Source organism: Hakea prostrata, chromosome 6 (genome assembly GCF_041222555.1).
Source record: "Hakea prostrata isolate BN-2017 chromosome 6, UWA_Hpros_2, whole genome shotgun sequence".
In the NCBI taxonomy this organism is placed as follows: domain Eukaryota; kingdom Viridiplantae; phylum Streptophyta; class Magnoliopsida; order Proteales; family Proteaceae; genus Hakea; species Hakea prostrata.
The window spans coordinates 18,236,714-18,259,918 of record NC_142605.1 but is presented as its reverse complement, the minus strand read 5'-3'; the positions used below and the strand labels follow the sequence as shown (position 1 = coordinate 18,259,918).

The following is a 23,205-nucleotide window of genomic DNA, read 5'->3' as shown; positions in this document are numbered from 1 at the left end:
TCTCATTTTAACTTCATGAACATTCATAGCCATCGGTACCATCTTATGGGCCGGATATATAGAATGGATTCCTATATCTAATTCATTGCCTTAAGAATCCTATTTTAGGGTAATTCAATGGTGAGCGTATTGAGCCTGTATCAAATTGCCTGAACCCTTCCTATGCATGGTAAGTATTGTGGGATACATTGACCGGTCACAATCCCCTCGGGACACTACTGCATAATTTGTGGTAAACCCTAAACGTTACCATATAATTACTTGATTGTTGTCCAAGTGTTGCCAAAACCCAATCCCAAGTATAGCTATATGGCCCCTTGAAGGCACCTAAACCCAACATGACCTCCATTATAATCTTCTAATTGGAGGTTGCTTTAGTCTTTCAAATCAATTACCGGTAGGTATAATACAACTCTTTAAATCTCTATGAAGGCTTCAGTTTGTTTGCATTCAGATTATCATTTTAATAACAGAGCACATCAAAGCACGAGTTGCCTCAAACTCATTCCCATCAGGTGGTTTTTACACCTAAAACCTTGCAACATCTGAAGCTAAACACAGGAGAATCGTCTAGATTGATTTTTTTTATTATTATTATTATTATTTTTTTTTTTTCCTCACATTGGTTTGTCGATTCCCAAATTTGTAGCCCAGGAAAAGATCATTCCCTTGTATTGGGGAAAATTTGTATATGCCAATTAGTGCACATACCCCAACATGTAGTCAGCTATGAATGTAATTATGTGCATATGTTGTTAAGGGGGCACATAAATGCAGTTCACTCTCTTCTTTTTTTTTTTTTTTTTTATGGAACTAAGGTTCACTAGGGCTAGTTTAAACACATCTCAATTACATTCTTAAGTTTCGTACAAAAACCATTCTCATTCAACCTGAGCTACTCAGATGGAATTCATGATAGATGGGTTCCACATATGGATTCCATCTGTGCTGCTCAGACCAATTACAAGACTGATTCATGTACCAGAACCAGATCCAAACTCACCTAGGATAAGATAGGGAAGCCTACACCAGACCTTGTGTATATTGAGTTCCCACATTCTTAGTCCAACTTTACAACCATGGCCACCTCTCTAACAAACTTGATCTTCTTCTTCCTTCTGATATTCAACTTTTTGTTTCTTCTTCTACTCCTTCCTTCTTCTGCTACTCATTTATGCCACACCGATGCTATCTGATATTCAACTTTTTGTTTGATCTTCTTCTTCCTTCTGCTACTCAACTGGGTGATTCTGTATCTGATACAGGAAATCTCATCCATGAAAGGTAATCTTCAGCAGCTTCTGTGATTGCCCATCTCCCCTATGGAATTTCTTTGTTTAAAAACCCTACTGGAAGATGCTCCTTTAATGGTTTTCTTATGATCGATTATATTGGTAACAAGATCTTCTTGATAAATATTTTTCTAGTTTTCACAAATTAATCTCTTACTGCAAATCATTTTTAACATTATACAATGCTTTGCAACTTCATCTCTTCATCTCCCACTTCTGAATCCTTAGCCTTGGCTAAGGATTCTGACTTCACTAATGGCGTGAATTTTGCTGTAGCTGGCTCTACTGCTCTGGATTCTTCTTTCCTTGCAGAGAACAATGTTATCAATTACTAATAGTTCTCTTTCTGTTCAACTCAACTGGCACTACAAAAGAACTCATTTTTGGCGACCTTTTTTTTCCAAGCGTCGCCAAATGTATAGTTTTCCCGACGGTTATTATCAAACTGTTGCCAAATATCAAGATAAGGCCACACTTATTTAAAAACGTAGGAAAATCGGTTTTTCAATCTGGACTCTATATTACTTGAGTTATAACACTTGCGGTGATGATTTTGTCAGATTTGGGGATTCTCGGCTATTTCAATCTGGACTCTGGAATTTTCAACCCCTGTTCGAACTTGCATGTTTGATTACATGGTCAAATCATATTTCATATTTATCTTCGACATAGCTGCTATTTCTTGTAACCAGTAACGCTGGGACATGGGAACTTTAATATCCCAGCTTGATTTGTTCTCATCTAGGTTAATCCGTTACACATAATTGCTGGTGTTGTCTAACCTATCCGTTTTATCCTTGAGGAATATTAGTGTTGTCTACTTAATAAGTTGAAACTTGTACCTAATAGGATATATAAGATACAAGTATGAAAATTCTTAGGATGCAAACTGTCAGGGAAACAAAAAGAAGAAAATCTTAGGACTGGTAGTGAAAGTGATATAGCTTTCTAATTCATCTATTCAGGTATAGATTTTCATCACAATTACTCAACTCTGCTTATTGACAGTAGAGTCAAAAAGAATAAGTTGTGCCGAATTGTATTAACAATTCTTTTTAGTTTTTATTGACTCTTTTACTAATCCTTCCTAGGATTTTGCAGGAGTCGGATGAAGTTACAGGGCTGAAAAAGAATGTGATACAAATTTCTGCCTGGTTATCATCATTCTTCTCGCTATCACAGGTATTTGTTGGTCCACTCATCAACCACTCGCTATGCTAAACCGTATGCTTGTCTATTGAATTTCCGGTGATAGGTGGCGACGTTGTTGTGTAAGTTTGGTTTATGGTACATAATCGGATGCCATGTCTTCAATTCTTTTCCTCTATTATTTTTCCGCTTCTTATTTCTTGTGTTCATATGCACTCTTGTAGCATCCTATCAAGTTGAATATAGCAGCATTTCTTTTCCGTGGTTTACCTCAAAGAACTTTACAATTGGTAATGTGTTAATGGGCAGGAATATAGTATTTGAGTTGTAGCCTAAAGTATTTGAATTTACAATAATGTTCAACCTTCCCCAAAACAGTTAAAAGAGTGATAAACCTGGAGAGGCTGAGCACGAGAGGTTAACTTGACATGGGAAATGCTTGAAAATATAAGTAACCCTACCGTGGGGAGGCCCCCCAAACCCGGCAATGGTACACCTGTGTCTCTCGGCTCAATATCAAGCCATGAACATTAAGAGCCGTGTGTGACCAGAAATGTTGGATTTCCACTCCTTTATTACTAGTTCTACACTTAAAAACATTTTCTAAAGATAATCAAAGCTTGGTTTCTGAAGATGATCAAAGCTTTGAACCGATAAATTTGGTAATGTTAGATATGTATAGTTGTTGTTGTGCATTTTGTGAGATGCCTAAGACACTGCTTTGGCAATAAGAAAGTTCACTTATTTGTGTCTTTGTGCTTCTTTTCATCTTAGGCAAGTTTAATTCAAATAGGTTTGCTGCATTTTTTCAGTATTTGTTCTTGGTTTATGAGAATACTTTGATTTTTTCAAGTAACCTCGGAATCATGAGAATACTTTGATTTCTCGAGTCGATGAAACCCGGGCATAAATTTTATTTAGAAGTGCACTTGATGGAAATGATTTTTCAACTTGAGAACACATGAATGTTTTATTACACTTTGGGTTTTTGGCAGTGTTTTACTATACTAGGATTTATGGGGTTTTTAGATTCTGAAAGAATCCCAGCATCTAAAAGTTGAAATTCGCACCTACCCGGGGGGAGTGAGAGATTCTTATCCTTCTAGGATTTTTTTAACTTTCTGTTTTTGGGTGAATAATAGAGGCATATATACTTAATTTGAGTAATATCTCAAGTAGATGGATTACTTTCATTTACTTAAATGATGTTTGATTAATTTAATTTCATATATGTCTTGGTTTTGAGCCTATTACCAAGAAAAATGCACGCTGTTAGACTTGGGTAAAATCTGCATGTCCCAGTTCATTCATTGTCTTTTGAAATGTAAAAAGTAGGCTTTACAGTAATAAGATTGAAAGACAAGCCATCTTTGAGCCTGGAAACCACCTTCTCCAATTAGGGGGGGGGGGGGGGGGGGAAGAAGAAGAGAGAAAACCCCTGTTTCTGTTCTAATTTTCTGGTTTTTTTTTTTTTTGCAGGATTTTTCTGTTGTTCTAATTGCATATGCAAATGTTGCCGCAAGCATCCTTTGTCTGGTTTCCTTGGGCATTGTTCTCTTCCTTCGTCATCGATTGACTTACTTTATCCTGTTTTTGCTTGATTTGGTATGGTGGCTTAAGCGGATTGCGAATTTATTTTATTCTTGTATAATTTTTCGAGAAAACAATTTCTTGATGGTTTTCTTGGATCATAATTGTCATTTTTAATATCTTCTATCTGTGATTAACCTTCTTTTATGGGTTTCATGGATTCTATGATGGATGATAGTTTTGTTCCTACGATGAACTTTATGTACCTTGTTTCATTCCTGTTGAGTGACCATTTAATGTTAACATCGCAGGCTAAAGAGAAAGAGATGAAGATGCTGAAGGCTTTATAGAAAGCAAAAACAGCCAAACTTCAAGTATGTTAATTTGTTGAGATATTTTTGTTTTAGTTTGGTAATTTAGTGATTTGAATGGAGAAATACCTTAATTGTTTTTTTTTTTATGGATGACCGTAGTTAGGATTTGGTACATAAGGTGATAAAGAGAATCTAGTCATAGATAAATAGCTAATAAAATAGTCATTTTATGTTAGGCATCATGGTTATATATATAAAATCACTCAGTTGAGCCAATGATTTACTGAATCAGAAATTTTCCTTTGAACATCGCTTTTTGCTTGAGAGAGACACTCCTCTCAACTCCCTAGACCAACTACCAGCCCTAGCCAAAACCCTAAACCTTCCAATTGGCTGCTGCAACTTGCATACAAGGTCCTGAAACTAGTCCCTAATTCTGGGATTATATCACTAGTTCTCTGTTTTCAGATTTTCTCAATTCAGTTCTGCAACTCCAGCATTCATCTACAGCATTCAAGCACTAGTTTCAGCAAGTAAAGTCAGTCTTCCAGCTATTGAATCCAATTCAGGTCATTCCCAGGGAAGTCCAGCCTCTACCCCCATCGCAACCCTTCCCTAAGCCCTGTTCTGCCCCTGTGCAACATAGAGTTCCCCTTCCCCTGTCTTTGCAGACCTTCCAACATAGAGTTCCCCTTCCCCTGTCTTCAGAACACATGAATGTTTTATTACACTTTGGTTTTTTGGCAATGTTTTACTATACTAGGATTTATGGGGTTTTTTGGTTTTATGCATTCAGGTAACGATCAATCATTGCGTATCACTTATGTCTAACTCTAAGCTTGGTAATTCCTCAATCTGTAAATAGATTTGAAATGTGAGATGTGCCAGCATTTATTTTGAGGTGAAATCTTTCATGAATGTTCTTGCTGCATATGGATCCTATTATTAATGTTATTGGATTACAGTCTAATGTTCTGTCTTGTGTGATAAGCAACATGGTGCTCCTTAGCCTAAGTACCTTGGTTTAGCTATAGAAGGCGTTATGGAATTTCACCACAAAGTTCTCACTTTGCTTTCTCGTTTTCATTACCAAGTTAGTATTTGGCAGTGATGGGGTTTTATGTATTTCTTGATTTATTTATCTAATGTTTACATGGTTCTGATCTTGGTTGCTGAGTTATTTATTTGGTTTCATCAATTAGTTTTTAGTGACTATATTCTAAGCTGGATCATTACTAGCAGAGACAATACTTTTCTTCCAAGGAGGCTAGGCATTATTAGCAGTGGTCTTGAAAGTAATTGACCCTTAAAAGAAGGCTTTGGTGGTGGGTCTACTTAGTTTGTTTTCCATCATGTACACTCCCTATGTCTTTGGTGTCCCTGAGAGGACATCAGCCAAGTGCTAGCTGTCACATGATTAGGCCTTGTCTATGAATATGAGTGCTAACTCAAAGCATGTTTTATCTCTAAGAAAAGGTACTAACATTCTTTGACATTTTAGCAATTTGTTTACATGCTTTTTTCCTAGGAGTTCCACCAGATAGTATGATATATTGGTGGCACTCATGTAATCACTCATGATGGCAACTGGTTCATCACCAATGAATTCCAAAATTTGAAATTTGCCTCTTCAACCAAATCACTGAAAGTGGTTGCTGTAGACAGGGAAAATGACTAATGCCTCCTACTTCAGGTCAATTGTAACAATTTTTCATTGTATTATATAATGATTGATTATTATACAATATTTTTTGTTGTAGTGACGGTTTTTTCTTCACAAAAGATTACCTAATATCTTGTCTTGTGCTGTTTTAGCCTTTTCATAAGTTCCAGAGTTGACATCTTATATATCAATTGTGAATTGGTGTAGGATATTGGAAAAACACAAGGACACATTCAGTTTAATTAACAACAAGGTAAGCATAAATTAATATTTTACTTGTGTACTTGGTTCTACATTGGACTTTGGAAGGATGAACGATTGAGCAATGTTTTACCTGCATTTTCTTTTTCAATGATTTAACCAGATAGATCCTGGACAACTTAGATTGGTTTGGGTGGTGCACTTGGGATGCTTTCTATACCAAAGTTGATCCACAAGGAATGAAAATTCTTCATGAAATCTGAGAAGGATATGAAAATTCTTCATGAAATCTCCCAAGATATGAAAATTCTTCATGAAATCTGATGATAATTCATAGGAAAAGGAAAAGAATAAGCAATTTTCATATGATTGTAAGAAAATCAATTTCTAGTTGTTTTTAGTGAAATCTGTGCTCTTTTCTTCTTCTTTGTTTTTTCGTTTGGAGGGGGTGGGGTGGGGATTGGGCGTGGTGAGGGAGGGGATCCTGCTTTTTCAAGGCAAACATCAAGAGAATAACTGACATTGGTATTTTGACTGGGAGGGGATCCTTACCTCATATGATTTCCTTTTCCACTACAGGTGCAAAGTTATTCATGGGGTATTCTACGAGATGAGTGAAAAGTGATTATACTTTTTGGTGGCAATTCATATTATTGCTCCTTTAGATGTTCTGTCAAATTATTTTCCTATTTTTCTCTACATGGCTATCTTACGAGTTCAATTAACCATGTGTTAAGCATGTGAGTTTGCATCACTCCTGATAGGTTGGGGTGCAGTGATGTGGGTAAAGAATTCTAGTAAGTCTTGATGTTCAGTAGTAATTCTATAGTTATCTTCTCAGTAGTTATCATGTGGATATATTTTAGTTGTATATTTTGTGGGAAGTGTGGTATTAGAGGAGTTATAGAAGTGTTATTATTTAGTTGTAACCATTTGTGTTTGTATTTACTGCGAGGTTAAGATACGAATTGAAATCCTAAACTAAAGATGCTAAACTTCATTTGTAAGGCTGATGCATCTCTCTTGTCCCTTTTGTTGGTGATTTTATCTCTTCTATCAATGGCCCTACTAGGTCTCTTCTTCCCACCCTCATAATCATTATGACTTTGCTGTTTTGTAATTTAAGTTTCAAAAATGTATTACCAAAATTGGAATACTATTGGATCCGGCTTCCTTCTTCCTCAGTATCTGGAAGCAGAGGAACAGGAACTGACCAGAGTACTAATTTGATTATAAAGATTTGTGTTTTTGGTTTTCTGAGTGTAAGGGTTTGCATCATGGTATTCATTTTTCTCTGTTTGAATGTCACATATTGTTTTTCTTAATGAAGTTTCATGGTAGAAGTGCCTCAACTAATTCACTAGTTTATAATTCTTACAGTCAACAAAGATACAAGAAAATGGCTGGAAACCAAAATGGTTTTTACTTCTGAATTTACCACCATAATAGTTGTAGTTTTTACAGACCTTTTTGCAGGTGGCTGATTACAATGATGTGCACAGTTCTGGAGACAACTGATCGCGATTGAAAGTACTCCTAGTGGAATAAGTATTATTTGTATTTTCATTTTTTTTAGCTTTAGCCAAGTAATACTGTGTCAACGTTTCCTATATCTGTTTTCTTGTTTGTTTATTATTTAATTTTAGAGGTGTATCTTGTATGATCAACATTGCCATTTATTGGCTCAATGTGTAGTTGTGTACTACGGGAAATGCTCTTTCTGTTATAAATAAGAAGGAACTTATATTCAGAGGAGATAGAAACATTCACTTGTTCACTTGGATAATACACAATAAATGGATCAACAAATCCTTAGATGATAAGAATGCAGCCCATTATTCTTTGGGTCCAAATTGCTTGAGATATTCCACCCTTAAAAAATGATGCAGGCACTATTAAGAGCCAACTCTTAGATCTCTAGAAATCTTGTAGAGTACTTGAAACTTTTCAACTTCCTAGTATACACTTGATGATGAACGAGAAGGGGAGCATATACAACATTTAGAGGCTGTTTTTTGGAAATTCATTTCTTAGAGGCTCTCTTGACTTTGGATAGATAATTGTGACAGGTTCTTTCAGTTTATATCTGCTGTTGGTATAAATTTTCTTTGAGAGTTTGTACTTCATTTTCTTTGAGAGTTTGTACTTCAAATGTTGGTTTTCATCATTTGGTATATTTTTACATGCTTTCTGGGCCTTGTCATTCACTGGATACATGATGCAGGTGTGTAGGGGTGCTGATAGGGCAGAGATCTACAGCCTGGCTTTCTCTTCCTCTGCAAAGCGGCTTGCTGTGTCAAGTGACAAGGGCACTGTTCATGTCTTCAATCTCAAGGTTCCAGGAAATGATAATACACACATTGTATCTGGTTCCAATAATGCTGCTGCATCAGGTGGTTCATCACTTTCTTTCATTAAAGGCAACATTTTTTAACACATGTAGTGGTCAGGATTCTATATGAAATCATCTGATTTTTCCTTGTGTGTTTCAGGTATGGAAAATGAATTCAATTTGCTTCTCTAGAAACTTGAATTGATGCAGAAGTGAATGAGAAAGCTGATCTGTCTAGCCAGAGGGTATGAACTTGATACAACTGATATCCAAGTTGGTAGAGGCACTTAGCACTGTCAGGAATATGTTGATATAACAAGAAACATCAGTCATTTTCAAACCAAGCTTTGTAAACATACTAATATTATTTTTTTCCCTCTCTTTTCGTTGTAGTAACATATTATATATTTTTGTTCATTTGGAATTGCTAGGGGTTCATGTACTTCAGGTCAATTGTAACAATTTTTCATTGTATTATATAATGATTGATTGTTATATAATATTTTTCTTTAGGTACATGAAAAATAGTGTATTATATATATATATATATATATATATTTATTAGGATTTTAATAATTTTAAATGTTATTTGTTTTTTGGATTAGATGATGATTTTCATGAATTATAAATATTTTTTTTAAAAAAGTATTTTTGGCGATGGTTATATAATGAACCGTCGCTAAAAAATGCGATAAAAAGTCACTTTTTCGCCGACGGTTAACAAGCAATCGTCGCTGAAAAGTCCCTTTTATGGCGACGGTTATATGGGAAGTCGTCGGCCAAATTTGGATTTTTGGCGACGGTTTATCTAAAATTGTCGCTAAAAATTAACCGTCGCCAAAAATCCGATAAAATACTAATAAAAACAGCATTTTTGGCGACGGTTACTTGTCTATAACCGGCGACGGTTTATCTATAACTGTTGCCGAATCAATTTTTCCAGTCGCACCCAAAATACCGCCGCGGATTTTCCGCGACGCTAGTATAGCCGACGGACACCGCGACGGTAAGAAATCGTCGCCCATTATTTTTGGCGACGGTTTCAAAAATTGCCTTTTTTTGTAGTGTGGTTGAAGTCCCACCTGAAGTCCATTTGGAACACGAGAAAAGTTTATCTATGAAATTACAATAATATTTGGTTATTAATTAGTTACTTCTAATTTTTCTTATTACATGAACTTCATAGGATGTAAGGAGAAGCTTAAAAGATCAATTTTCTTTGTGGGGGGGGGGGGGGGGGAGATCGGTGGTAATGATTACAATTATGCCTTATTGGAAGGCAAAACCATGGATGAGTTACAAAAGATTTTTGTGCCTCGTGTTGTTCAATCCATCAAAAGAACTGTTATGGTGAGTTTCTTAATTTCTATAGCAGAGAGCCAGAGAGTTAAGAATTGTTTCTATACCAATAAAAATCTTGTGTTCCACTGTTTGGATTAGTGTGTTGTTTTCAAAAAGCCATTACGTTTTCATAATAGCCTAGTGTGTAGGCCTGCAACAAGGTTGGGTTCAGCCAAAGTCATAATGGCGTAGTGATATAGGACTGCAACAAGGTCGAGTTTGGCCAAGGTCAGAATGGCGTAGTGTTATAGGACTGCAAAAGGGTCAAGTTTGGCCAAGATCCTAATAGCCTTGGTCACTATTTGGCCAAGGTCCTAATAGCCTAATGTATAGGACTACAATACGGTCGGCCAAGGTCATAAAAGCCTAGTGTATAGGACTACAATAGGGTCGGGTTCGACCAGAGTACTAGTTAAAACCTTGAGTCGACTCTGAATACTTTAGCGTGACCTTGACACACTCTGGATAGATTGCTAGGTCATACACTCAATTAACATTGCCCATGACTCTTAAGCAAAGTTCGAAATGTCGAGCTGTGTCGCCGTGTCGGTCCTTGGCGACACGACGACATGGCCGACATTTCGCCAAAAGTTGGGCGACTTTTGGTAGGGGTTCGATGAAAAATCGAACCCCTGTTTCGATGGGTTTTTTTGGTCATTTTGACCTGAAATTTGATGTGTAGCCTAATTTGAGGCCAATAAACACATTGGTAGTGTTATTTTGATCTAAAACATTACCTAAACTAATGTTCTTAATCGACCGATGTCCTACTATACGCGGACGAAAGCCCCGAAACTAAAAACTTAAAAACTCATAAAACCAAATCATATAAAGTCTACTACATAAAGTCATCCAACCATATAAAATCTGAAACTCTCAATACCAAGTACTGTGCCTAGGTGGATCGAACTCCTTTGACTCAGACTGTCTCCAGTGATGCCCCCCCCAACAAATTCACATACTCATCCCATCTCATACGATATTGAAAATGGTCTAAGTAATCATTAACTGCAGTTCTATAGCGGTCATCTTCCGCTGCCATGAGAACTCCAATTTGAGGGAAGTGAGAATAGGGCCAAGGAACGTTCTGCATGCCATCAGATGCCCTTGTTGGTACGAATGACTCTGATTGTGAAGGAGGGAGAGGGACACCATAGCTCCCATGATACGAAGAACTAGAGGGGACACCATAGCTCCCATGATACGAAGAACTAGAGGGGTTACTAATTCCCATATCATACTGTCCATGTGAAGGAGGGAGAGGGACACCATAATTACCCGTAGGTCAATAACTTCTTTGTGGAGCCTACAGACTCATCCAAGCTCATGGACCCCATTGACGCAATCGCCGCATCCCAAGGATTAACATAGTCATGGCTAACTCCCCTCTGATGGTGGCTCGGCCTCGTATCAGGATATTGACGACCACGCTGATAATCACCACCATGATCATAATCCTGAATGGCATGATCAAAATGACTCTCCCCGGTGTATGCGTCGGGTGGGGGCTGCTGTGTCTCTGGTAGTGGAACATGTATACGCTCTCCAATGTCTCCACCACTACCACTACCACCACCACCACCATCATCATCTCCACCAGTCTGACTAGGCAAGAGTGTGTCATCGGGATTGTCGTCCTGCGGCTCCTCCGTGCCTGGTGCCATCATCCAATCCTCATCAGCAGTGGCAGCTGCCTCTGCATGTGCCTGTCCCTCTTCAGTGGCCATATACTCACCCACATTAACCCCTGCAGCTTGAGCTAGTTCTGGGTCAGGCCTCCCTCCAGGTTGGTCCAATACCGGCTCACCCTTGTCCAACATCCACTGAGTGAGGGGATCTTGGTCATCTTCGGCAACATCAAATATATCATCAAGATTGATGTATTGCCTTTCATTCTGAGCCTGCTCCCTGGCATATTGCAGCTTCAACCTCATATTATAGTGAATAAATACGAGGTCATTTAGACACCGGCTTCCCAACCGGTTCCTCCTCCGGGAGTGGATCATGCTGAATGTACTCCAATTCCTCTCACATCCGAGAGGCAGAGCAAGTCTGAGACAAGATCCTGATTGCCAATCTTCGCAAGTTTGATGCACTATTGCCATAGAGATACCACCATTCAGCTGCATTATCACAAAAACATTAAGTTAGAAACTCAAAAGTCAAAAGACTCAAAACATTTATGCATCTAAGCCCTAAGGATCTAACTATATAAGTATCTAACCTGGATCCATGGTTTCTCTCGCCCCGTCTGACACCAGCTCCACTAAAAGACCCAAATGCATCTTTAAACAATTTGATCTGCAATAATACAATCATTAGTATTGATTGGTTATCTAAATTATTTAAACAATTAATACAACTCACTAATCGTTTGAAATTCCCAATGTCTCACCTCATTGTGGCAAAATGATTGGAGCATCTCATCTGGCTCCAACTTCGTTATCACCGTAGCAGGGCATCCAATAGGTTTGTGTCCAACCCTAAATGTTGACTATATTGATACTTAGGGTTTAGAAAATATCTTTGCATAATTAAAAAAGCTTAAAATTAGTATCAACTACCAAAGTACCAATACCTACAATGCTACAAGCCCACAAGTCTACAAGACTACAAGTCTACAACTACAAATCAACAACTTAGAATATTTACTTACCGGCCCTATGAAGAGGATGCATCAGATGAGCTGTCCATCGTGCATCGACAATATCTAAGAAAGCCCGATGTCCTCTAGGGTTTGCTGCCTTTATAGCATCCTTCATACGCTCAAGGGATGCATACAAGTGGGGCATAGTGGGTCCCCTCAAGGAAGAGTCCACCATACGCAAGACCTTTACTATAGGATCTATGGTCCCGCAACACTACGATAACACATCTCCGGTAAATCATCGGATGATATTGTGTCTTGTGCGGAGCGCCCATTGGTCGTGCTGAATTATCACAAACTCATTAAGTCAATAGACAATAAATATCATACAAGATAATCATAAACTCATATTTTAAATATAATAATTTATAAGATGAAATAGTAGATAGTTATCTTACTTGGATCCAGCCCAATCAAACCACTCTGCGATGCAAACATGGATCTGAGGCCCGACTTCTTATCTTGCATGTTGCTCAAGGCGACGAAATTTGTTGCAAATCTTGTCGGACCAGGTCGCACCAACTCACCTCCACATGATCTCCGCATCATTGCCAAAGCAACGTTATGATTGTAGATGAAGTTGGTTACCTGTCTTGCACTATCAACGGTGTTGTGGACAATGCTGATTTTTCCAATGTCCTTCAGCATTAGGTCAATTGAATGTGCAGCACAAGGTGTCCACATAAGGTTATAATCAGGTGAAGCCATCAACACTTCACCGGCCTTCTTATAGTTGGAGCCATTGTCAGTGACAATTTGCACCACATTTTTCCTACCAACCTGGTCGATCACATCCTGCAGGAGACCCATGATATATCTGTGGTCTTTCATATGACCAGTAGCATCCACTGATTTCAAGAAGACAGTTCTCCAATCACAGTATACCATGAAGTTGATGATGGACTTTCTCGTCGGGCCGGTCCATCCATCAGACATGATGGTGCATCCATAAGTATCCCAAAAGGGTTTCATACTATCAATATACTCCTGCAGCTCTTGCTTCTCCTCTTGAAGGAGGGTGGTCATCAACTCTGTAGGGTTGGGACCATTATATCCAGGGCCTGCCACTGCAATAGTATCAATCATATTCCTATAGTATGGACCTGTCTTTGTGTTTGGTCGGGATGTGATTGTAATAAATCCACTTTGACATTGCTTTCTTTACCTTCTTTGCCATACCTTTCCATGCACCAAGTATCTTGGGCTGCTTGGCCCCTTTTCTCCTGAATGTATCAGGATCCTGCTCCATGGTCGGATCTGGACGGCGTGGATAATCGGATGGTTGTCGTGGTAGTGGCACCGAACGGTCCGAACCTGATGTATGAGGGGCCCGCTGACTCTGTGATCTGCCAAACATGCCAAATACACCACCCCTCCCCCCAGAATCAGAAGGTCTAGCCCCTGTAGGCCTAGATGGACCAGCTCCTGTAGCTCTAGCTCTGGCCATATCCTGCTCCTGATGGTGCAATCGTCTGCTCTCTCGCCATGGCCCGCCGCATATCCCTCTCCTCCCGATCTCTCGTCCACATCAACGGGATCAACATCCCTATCATCATCCGAATCATCCACATATGATGACGGTCCTCGCACTGCATCATCTAGTGCTCTGTTGACTTTCCTCCAATCATCTTTCTTCTTCCCCTTTTGTTTTTGTAAATCCCTGAGTAACTTGATTACATCTGGATGGGCCTCTGTGCATTTAGTCACATCCTTTGAACTCCAAGTGATGTGACCCTTGAACCTATTGATGCCACACGAGTATATTCTTTTGTGACAAAAATTACACTCGGTTTTATTTTTGTCTCCATCAATAGCCGTACAATATTGCCATCTTTGGGTCGGTTCTCCCTCCTCTGCTGATCTCTCGGAGTTGTCCCTTGTCCCCGTCCCCTCCACGGGAAGACCCAGTTCCCCTCTGACTCCCACCAGCAGACATGATGACTGTTGCATTCAAATAACATTAACAAATAACAACATCATTATAATTGTTTATACACATATAAACAATCATATATGAAATTATGAATATTGCATGTATGATATAATTATAAAAATACAGTTGCCCATATCAAAACCGGCGATGAAGCCACATGGGCAACACAACCAACAGTTGAAAAATACTTATATAATTATTCCATAATTTTCAAAACATTTCCCCCCATTTTCCCCTATTTTTTGCATTTTTCATAATTATTGATATTTTTATTAATATCAGGATATTTTTTGAAAAATAAAATAACTTATTTTTGGGTCAAAAAATATTTCGACTCCGTGAGTCCGTAGATCGGCTCACGGAGTTCCACATATGTTTTTTCTATCATCATACAACCACTGTATCACTTAAAAAGTAATCATACAAGATAATCAAAATATCATTTTTTACCCACAAAAATAAAAAAATAAAATACTTTGCGGAAAAAAATTCCGACTCCTTGAAATCGTAGATCGGCACATGGTATTCAACATATATTAATTTCAAAATCATCCAACATCATATAGCATGCATTTTGTGAAAAAATACTTGGATAAGAATGGTTACCTGTTTGACGAAAAAACTCTCAGATCTGTGCGAAACAGCGACTCTTCGATCGACGAAACAACGTGATATCCAGCAACAAGGAAGCAAGATGTACCCGTAGATGTCGAAGATCGGACGAAAATATAGTGAAAAGTGCGAAAAACGAGAGAGAGAAGCTCTGGAGAAGAGAGAGAAGAGAGAGAAATTAACAAAAAATCGAATGAAATTCGGGCGAAATTCGCCCTTTTATCGCGAGAAGTCGGCGATTTATCGACCGACTTCTCGCAATGTCGATGTCGCTAGGGGGTGTCGTGTCGCCCCCCCAGCGACATGGCGACATATCGCCCTGTGTCGGCGATATGTCGCTGACATTTTGAACCGTGCTCTTAAGTACAAAATAATAGAAGAATACATATTTCTATATTATTTCCCTATGTTTATCTAAAAATATCCTACAAGATTGTTGAGTTACGAGCTAGCTCAACTCAATCACTCTACCTTGATCCTAATCTTAGAGCCATCCTAGCCTGTCAAGGCCGGAATTTTAAGCATAAACCCTATTTGTGCTCAGGACAGGTAGGGACAAATTAAGCCATCAATGCCAAATTTGCACCCCTAGCTACTGATGAGTAGACCTGTAAACATACCGATTCAGCTTGAATACATCAGTATGCGAGTTTGATTAGCAAAATGGCTATCCAAATCCGAATTTGGAGGAAATTTAGAGAAGGCATCTGAATTCAAATCCAGAACTTAATTGGATATCCGATGATAATCTGATCTAATAAACTATCCGATTATTGATTGGTGATTGTCATTTTTTTTATTTTATTTATGATTTCCAATTTATGATTACCGATTATCAGTTCTAAATCAGATTATTAGCCTCTGTTTTATATAAAAGTGTTTAATACTTTACTCTTGATTTTCGATTATCCTGTTACCGATTACCGGTTTCTAAATCGATTATCATCCATTTTCCAGAGAAAAAAAATGTAATACTTAACTCTATTCAGATAAATTTTTATCTGGATATTATCCGATCAGATGAGCAATTATCTGAATCCGAATCCAATTGCTTAGTAGACGGATATGGATATTTTCGGTAATAAAAATTTTGGATACAGACACCCTAAAATAAATATGAATGTGAATTCGGAGGCAGATTTCGACTATTCATTTACAAGTCTATTGATGAGTGTTTGGATATTTTGATAGAATTTCTTACTTATATGTAGAGTTTAACAATTAATGTGTACTAAGATGATCCTTTTCTTGTAACATGATTAATGATCTAAGAGAACTATGAGGATGAGTGATCGACTAAAAACAATCGTGCTCTCACCTCAAATGTAGGAAATCAACAATGTTGCTAAACTACCTAAATCTTCTTGTGTCCTGTGTAATTATTTATTTTAAAATTATCCCCTAGACTTTGCATGTATAGAAACCTTAGGAGACTCATAGTAACCACAAGGTAAAGCAGGTGGCTTGGCTGTTCTGTGGAATGACTCCATTTCACTTACAGTATTGGGTAGTACCAACAGGTATATTGATGCCCATTTAATATTAAAGAAAGGGAAAGAATTTTTTCTTACCTTCATGTATGGTGACCCCATCAAAACTCAAAGCCAAGTGGTGTGGAACTCAATTATAAAATTACATGAAGGCATGATAGGAAGCTGGATGTGCATGGGTGATTTTAATTATTTCCTTGGTTGGCATGAAAAAAGTGGTAGAAGTTGTAAAGGGTCTGAGGGTGTGAATTTCAGCAAATGGTTAGTATATGTAATTTGAAGGACCTGGGAGCTCACGAATCAATCTTCACATGGAGTAATAGAAGACTTGCAAAAACAATGTAAGGGTGAGGTTTTGACAGGGCTATGAGTAATGCAGAATGGTTGTTAGCATTCCCTGAAACATTTGTCTTTGTTGAGGCGGCAGTGGCTTCAGATCATGCTCCTCTGTTGATTGACACTGATGGGAAACCTAGTGGAGGAAGAAGACCATTTAGATTTGAAGCAATGTGGCTTCAACATCTGGCATGTGAAGGGGTTGTTCAAATAGCTTGGAGTAAGGTATCTACCACCTCAAATGCAAATCATTCCCTATTGTTTTGTAAACTTTATTGGTGTCAAGAGGACTTGAAAGAATGGAAGGAGGAGAGTTTTGGTCATCTTCAATCACAATTAGAATAACTATAGAAAGAAATCTTGAAGTTACAAAGTCAAGAAGAGAAGGAAGTAACCCAATTTACAGAACATGTACTTAATAAGGAGTTGGAAGAATTATTAGAACAAGAGGAAATTTTTTGGAAGCAAAAATCTCGCATTCAGTGGCTGCAAGAAGGTGAAAATATGACATTGTTTTTTCATGCCTCAACCATTTCAAGGAGGAGAAGAAATAAAGTTTGAAAAATCAAGGATGCGGCAGATGAATGGAGTAAGAATGAATTTGAAGTTTATGATATATTCTATGATTATTATTCTACTCTGTTTACATCAGATGAGGTGCTTGATGAAGATTTGATGCATGTTATACAGGACATAGAACCTAAAATCTCTATAGAAGTGAATACCTCATTGGTGGCAAAACCGAATATGAAGGAGGTGAAAATTGCATTGTTTGATATGCAAACCCCTCAAAAGCCCTGAAGTAGATGGATTTCCACCATTGTTCTTTCAAAGATTCTATGACCTAAAAAGTAATGATATGTATGTGTTTGTTTCAGATTTTTTTGAAACAGGTTTTTTACCGGAAAGTTCAAATGATACTATGATCCCTTTAATACCGAACAAGGATAACCTTGAATCTGTTGAAAACTTCTACCCCATCAGAGTATGTTTGGTTGCAGTAAAGGTTGTGATGAAAATATTAGCATCAAGACTCCATGCACTGTTACCTTTGATAATTCCTTCGTCGAAATCGGCATTTGTTAAAGGGAGGCTTATATCAGAAAATGTATATAAGGCACATAAGACTTTTCACTATTTGAAAAATAGGAAGAAAGGAAAAAGAATATTGTTAGCTGTGAAAATGGATATGAAAAGAGCATACAACCGAATTGAATGGAGGTACATCTCTGCTCTTTTATCCAAATTGGGTTTTTGCTGCAAGTTCATTGATATGATTCTCAATACTCTATTCGCTGTTAAATATACTTTATTGATTAATGGGGTGAGAGATTCTCTCTATACCCAGAGAGGGGGATTAGACAGGAAGACCCTATATCACATGCTCTATTTGTACTGTGCTATATGGGTTTGGCCCAATTATTATCAAAAGAAGTTGAGGAAGGAAGATTAAAGGCTCTGAAAATAAGGGGTAGAACAACACCATTGATTGAGCTAATGTTTGCTGATGGCATAATCCTCTTTTTTGAAGTTAATTTGTCAAGTGTATACAACATCAAAGAGAGTGTGGAGAATTGTTGCAAAGCCTCAAGTCAAGCCATAAATTACAAGAAATCCTCCTTAACCTTCAGTCCAATGCACTACAGAAGGTGAAAAGTGGTTTTCAAAATTCTAGAAATTATCATACGGAGCTAGCCCATCAAAGTATCTGAGATTACCTACTGATTTTGGAGTGTCTAAGGTGGAGTTATTTCATGCAATGGGGGATAAAGTGGATCAAAAATTTCAAGGGTGGTCAAAGGAGCTTCTAAATCATACTAGTAGAGAAATTCTTCTTAAATCTGTGGCTCTCCCCTCCACAAATTTTGTTACTTCACACTTTAAATTGCCTCAGAGCATCCATCAGAAGATAAATCTAGAGCAATAAGATTTTATTGGGGAAGATCAGAGGCCAAGTCAGTCATTCATTGGATATCATGGGATAGGTTAACAAAAGCAAAAAGAAAAGGTGGGCTAGGATCCAAGGATCCTTACATTCAAAACAAAGCTCTTTTATGTAAAGTGGCATGGCAATTATTTTCAGATCCAACATCAGATTGGACTCAATTTGTCAAGAAGATATACTTTCCCACCAACTCATTTCTTGAAGCAAAGATTGGTAATAATCCATCATGAGCATGGCGAAGTATTATAGAAGGTAGGGAAGTATTAAAGGTAGCATTGATATGGAAAACAGGAAATGGGAATTCTATTAAAATTTGGGATGATAAGTGGGTACCAAACTTGAGACAATACAAAATCCAATCTTCTAGGCCAAGCGGATGTGGTTTAGAGTGGGTAGCAAATTTGATTTGTCAACACACCCGTACTTGGAAGTAGGACATAATTCGTTAATGGTTCAACCCACAAGAGAGTGCAACAATTTTAGCCATTCCTCTTTCATTATTTCCTACTGATGATGTATTACTTTGGAGGGGGGGCAGCAAGGTGGACAATTTATAGTTAAAACAGCCTATCATGTGCAAATAAAGGATCTAGAAGAGTCCAAAGAACTTGAAGCCTCTTCCTCAAGAGTCAAGGAATGGGAAACTCTACCTGAAGCAACATGGAATCATATATGGAATTGTCCAACACTTCCTAAAATTAAAACTTTTATGTGGTGGGCTTGTAATGAAGGTGTGGCATCTGTAGAGGTGTTGAATGCTCGAGGTATGAAAACAAATTCTACTTGTGGTAAGTGTGGAGCAACAGAAGAGTCTATTTCCCACATCTTATTCAACTGTAAGGTTGCTAAGCTAGTATGGTTTGGTAGCCCTTATTCATGGAGGGTACCAGAAACAGCTAATAACTCCCTTGGGGATTGGATTACTTCTTGGAAATCTAGTATGAACAAGAACAATGATGACTCAGTTCAATTGTGTTGGAAAATGTCATGTCAACATTTGCCACATCAGCCTCTATTGGTTTTGATGATAATAAACATGAATCACTAATGGCTATATTGAGTTGTGTTGTTTTAGTTCAAGATAATAACAAGTGGACCAACTCCAAGTCAAAGCCATATGCTCATGCTCAAGTCAAGCCCAAGCCAAGATCATGCCAAGATGGACATGAAGATGGACAAGAAATCTAAGTCAAGATGACCATGCCAAGATGAACATGAAGATGAACATGAAGAATGGAGTACAAGAAGACTCAAGAACTTCAATGATCAAAACTTAGATGAAATTAGGATTTAGGACACCTCCATATGCACTTTAATGTAATTGTATGTAATCATGTGCATATCATGTCACTAGACTGACCTAGGACATAGTAGGAAGGTGTATGAGGCTTAGGGTTGAACAAAAAGTCCAAAAACCCAAGTCAAGTCAATGTCCTAAAGTAGGATAGCAAACAGGGCACCAGACGGTCGATCGTCTGGGCAGACGGACGACCGTCTGTTTGTAGTTTTTGTGTTTTTTTAACCACAGAAGACCAAACGGAATTCCGTTTGAGACGGATGACCGTCTGGTTTAACTAAGCCATAACGACTAGTTTTGAACGGATCTTTTCCAAACGGACGACCGTCTGGACTGAAAATTGGACTAAAATTATGTCCATTTTCTATCCGTTGGGGATTGGGCTAAGGCACTCAAAGGCCATCTATTTAAGCCTAATTCACCCCTTTTGAGAGGGTTGAACCTCACACTTGATCAACTACTCCCAAAGTAATCTCAAGCTCTCAAAATACAAGAAAGCCATTGGGTCTTGGCTCTCACCCCCTCTCCAACCTTGAAGAACATACCAAGGTGTTAAAGTAAGCTTGTAGAAGTCAAGCTTGAAGTGATTGAAGGCTTTGGTGGTGCATGCATTTCATATCTTGAGCATACAACTCTTATTGCATCACACACACCCAAGAGGTAAAATGTCACACCTCTTGTTAATGTAACATCCTTCTCTTGTAACTGTTTTCAATTCTAGTCTAGGCAGATTAGAATTGGTTTTGGGTACTCTTGCTCATGAACAAAGATTGGTTGGGTGCTCTTGCTCATGAACAAAGATTGAAGAGGGTGTTCTTGCCCTAAGATAAACAAAGATTGTAAAGGGTGCTCTTGCCCCGTAACAAAGATTGTAAAGGGTTTGACCTCTACCCATTGTATTGAAAGAAAATCACTAGTGGAATACTCTCTTCAGGCCAAGAGAGGAGTGAACATAGACTTGCAAAGTCGAACCACTATAAAATACTTGTCTTGTGGTTGATTGTATTGTTTAATTTCATTTGAATTTTGAATTTACCTTGTATTTCCGCACAAACCGAAAAATTGGGACAGCCCACTAGTTGCAACCTAATCACCCCCCCTCTAGGTTGCACCAACAAGTTGTAAAGCCTTCGCTCCTTCATTGTATGGTCGTTATGGAAGGGACACAATGATAGTGTATTTGGAGAAAGAAGATGTTGAATCGTTGTTGAGGAATCTGCAAATACACTTGATCTTACAATTCTTCTTGAGAGCTGAAACGTACCAAATGTACTTTCTTTAAGGTATTTAGACACCCCGATTTGTGCAATACGGGTTCTACAGTGTCTTCACCCCAAGATCAGTCAGCCCAACCTTTAAGGTTGCACCCCAGAAAGGTTACTTAAGGTGTATCAGGTAATGTTCACTGCTTGACAGAACAACAATAGGGAGAGAGAGAAAGAAAGAGGAGGAAATTCGGTGTTCAGAATGAACACGAAAATGAGTTTATATAGAGCCCCAAAGGCTGTGGGTGAAAGGGTAAGGTCACCTCTCTTTGTGAGGGTACCTTTCAGCTCAACTCCCTTCAAGTAGGTACCTATCGAGATGACCTTCCTGAACGAGAGTGCCTCTCTAATGGCATTTCCACATATTCACCCAGCAGTGGGCTCTCCAGAATGGGGCCCATAACAAAATGGGCCTTCCGGATCAAAGCCCACGACCCACGTTCCAAGTCCCCAATTCATATAGATTTATTCATATTTATATATATATATAATCATGGTAGGGTCACAACAGGATTCAGGCTCGGTTCGTGTCGCCCAAATTAATAATACATGGGCCCTTATTATATATAAACCATATAATCAGATCCTCCCAACCCGAGGTGGGACTAATAAAACCATGGATAAAAGACACAATTAAAACAGATATTTATATAAAATAACATTAATAAGTTTTAAACATATTTACAACAGAAGATGATCACAACAAGAGATTCTAGATGAAGCCTTGAGAGCCTATGCTGAATTTCGGAGTAACATGAAGCAACCCTCGCCAAAGAAGACGTCCAACCTGGATTTGCCTCGGAAAACAAGGTATTTGGAAACCACCTGAAACTCCCTTTTGGAAATTAAATGTTGATGCATCTTGGAGAGAAAAGAGGAATAGGTGGGTTGGGTATCATAATTCGGGGTGGAGATGGAAAAAGACAGTTGGCTGAATCCATACCAGTTTTGTGTTTGTCGGCATTGGAGGCTGAAGCATTAGCGATGAGGGCTGGACTATTCGAGGCACTTGGCGAAGTGACATAACACATTTGGGTTTAATCTAATTGTAAGCAGTTAGTTGATATGTTTGTAACACAGGATCACCCTGCCCCTCCTTTCCTCTTATCCATTGTACAGAATATCCAATTCCTGACAGTGCAGTCTTTGGACTATAGAGTCCACCGGCCGTATTTCTAGACGACTAATGATATTGCGGATCTCCTATCTAGGAATGCATTCAATATTGAGTGCCCAATTGAATGACCTATTTTCACTGAGTAGCTTGTACACCTTTGTTCAGCCACTTCTTCAACTCTTTCTCAATGAAATGTTGGTTACCAAAAAAAAAAAGACAAAAAGAAAAAAGAAAGAAACCTTAAGCACCAGGTTTAGCTTTTTTCTTTCTTTATTTATTTATTTATTATCTACATCATATCCTTATACTAAAATTTAACTGGATGCAGAAAACTATAAAACTTGGAGCAACTCGAGTGATAATTCCAGGGAATTTCCCAATTGGGTGTTTACCAATTTATCTCATAGTATTCCAAACAAATGACACAGCAACTTATGATGAACTTCATAACATTTCACAGTGATCAGCTCCAATTAAGAAGCCCTGCAACAACTGAGAAATAAATACCCAAATGTTAATATTTATGCGAATTATTATAATGCCTTCAAATGGCTCCTTAACGAAGCTAGCGTGCTTGGTAATTAAACTTGACTTTAATTCATACAAATTTAGTCTTAGAACTGAGGAAGCTTATTTACACTAATGATCTTTTTCTAATTTTCTCATAATATTTTTTCAGGTTTTGAAATAGATTCTCTCCAGAAAGCTTGTTGTGGAAGTAGAGAAGGGAAATATAATTGA

The 23,205-nt window shown here is 38.1% G+C and overlaps 1 pseudogene; it reads left to right on the top strand.

Annotated features, from left to right (window-relative positions):
• Positions 1-1,079: 1,079 nt before the first annotated feature.
• LOC149012423 (acetylajmalan esterase 1-like) lies at positions 1,080-23,205 on the top strand (annotated as a pseudogene).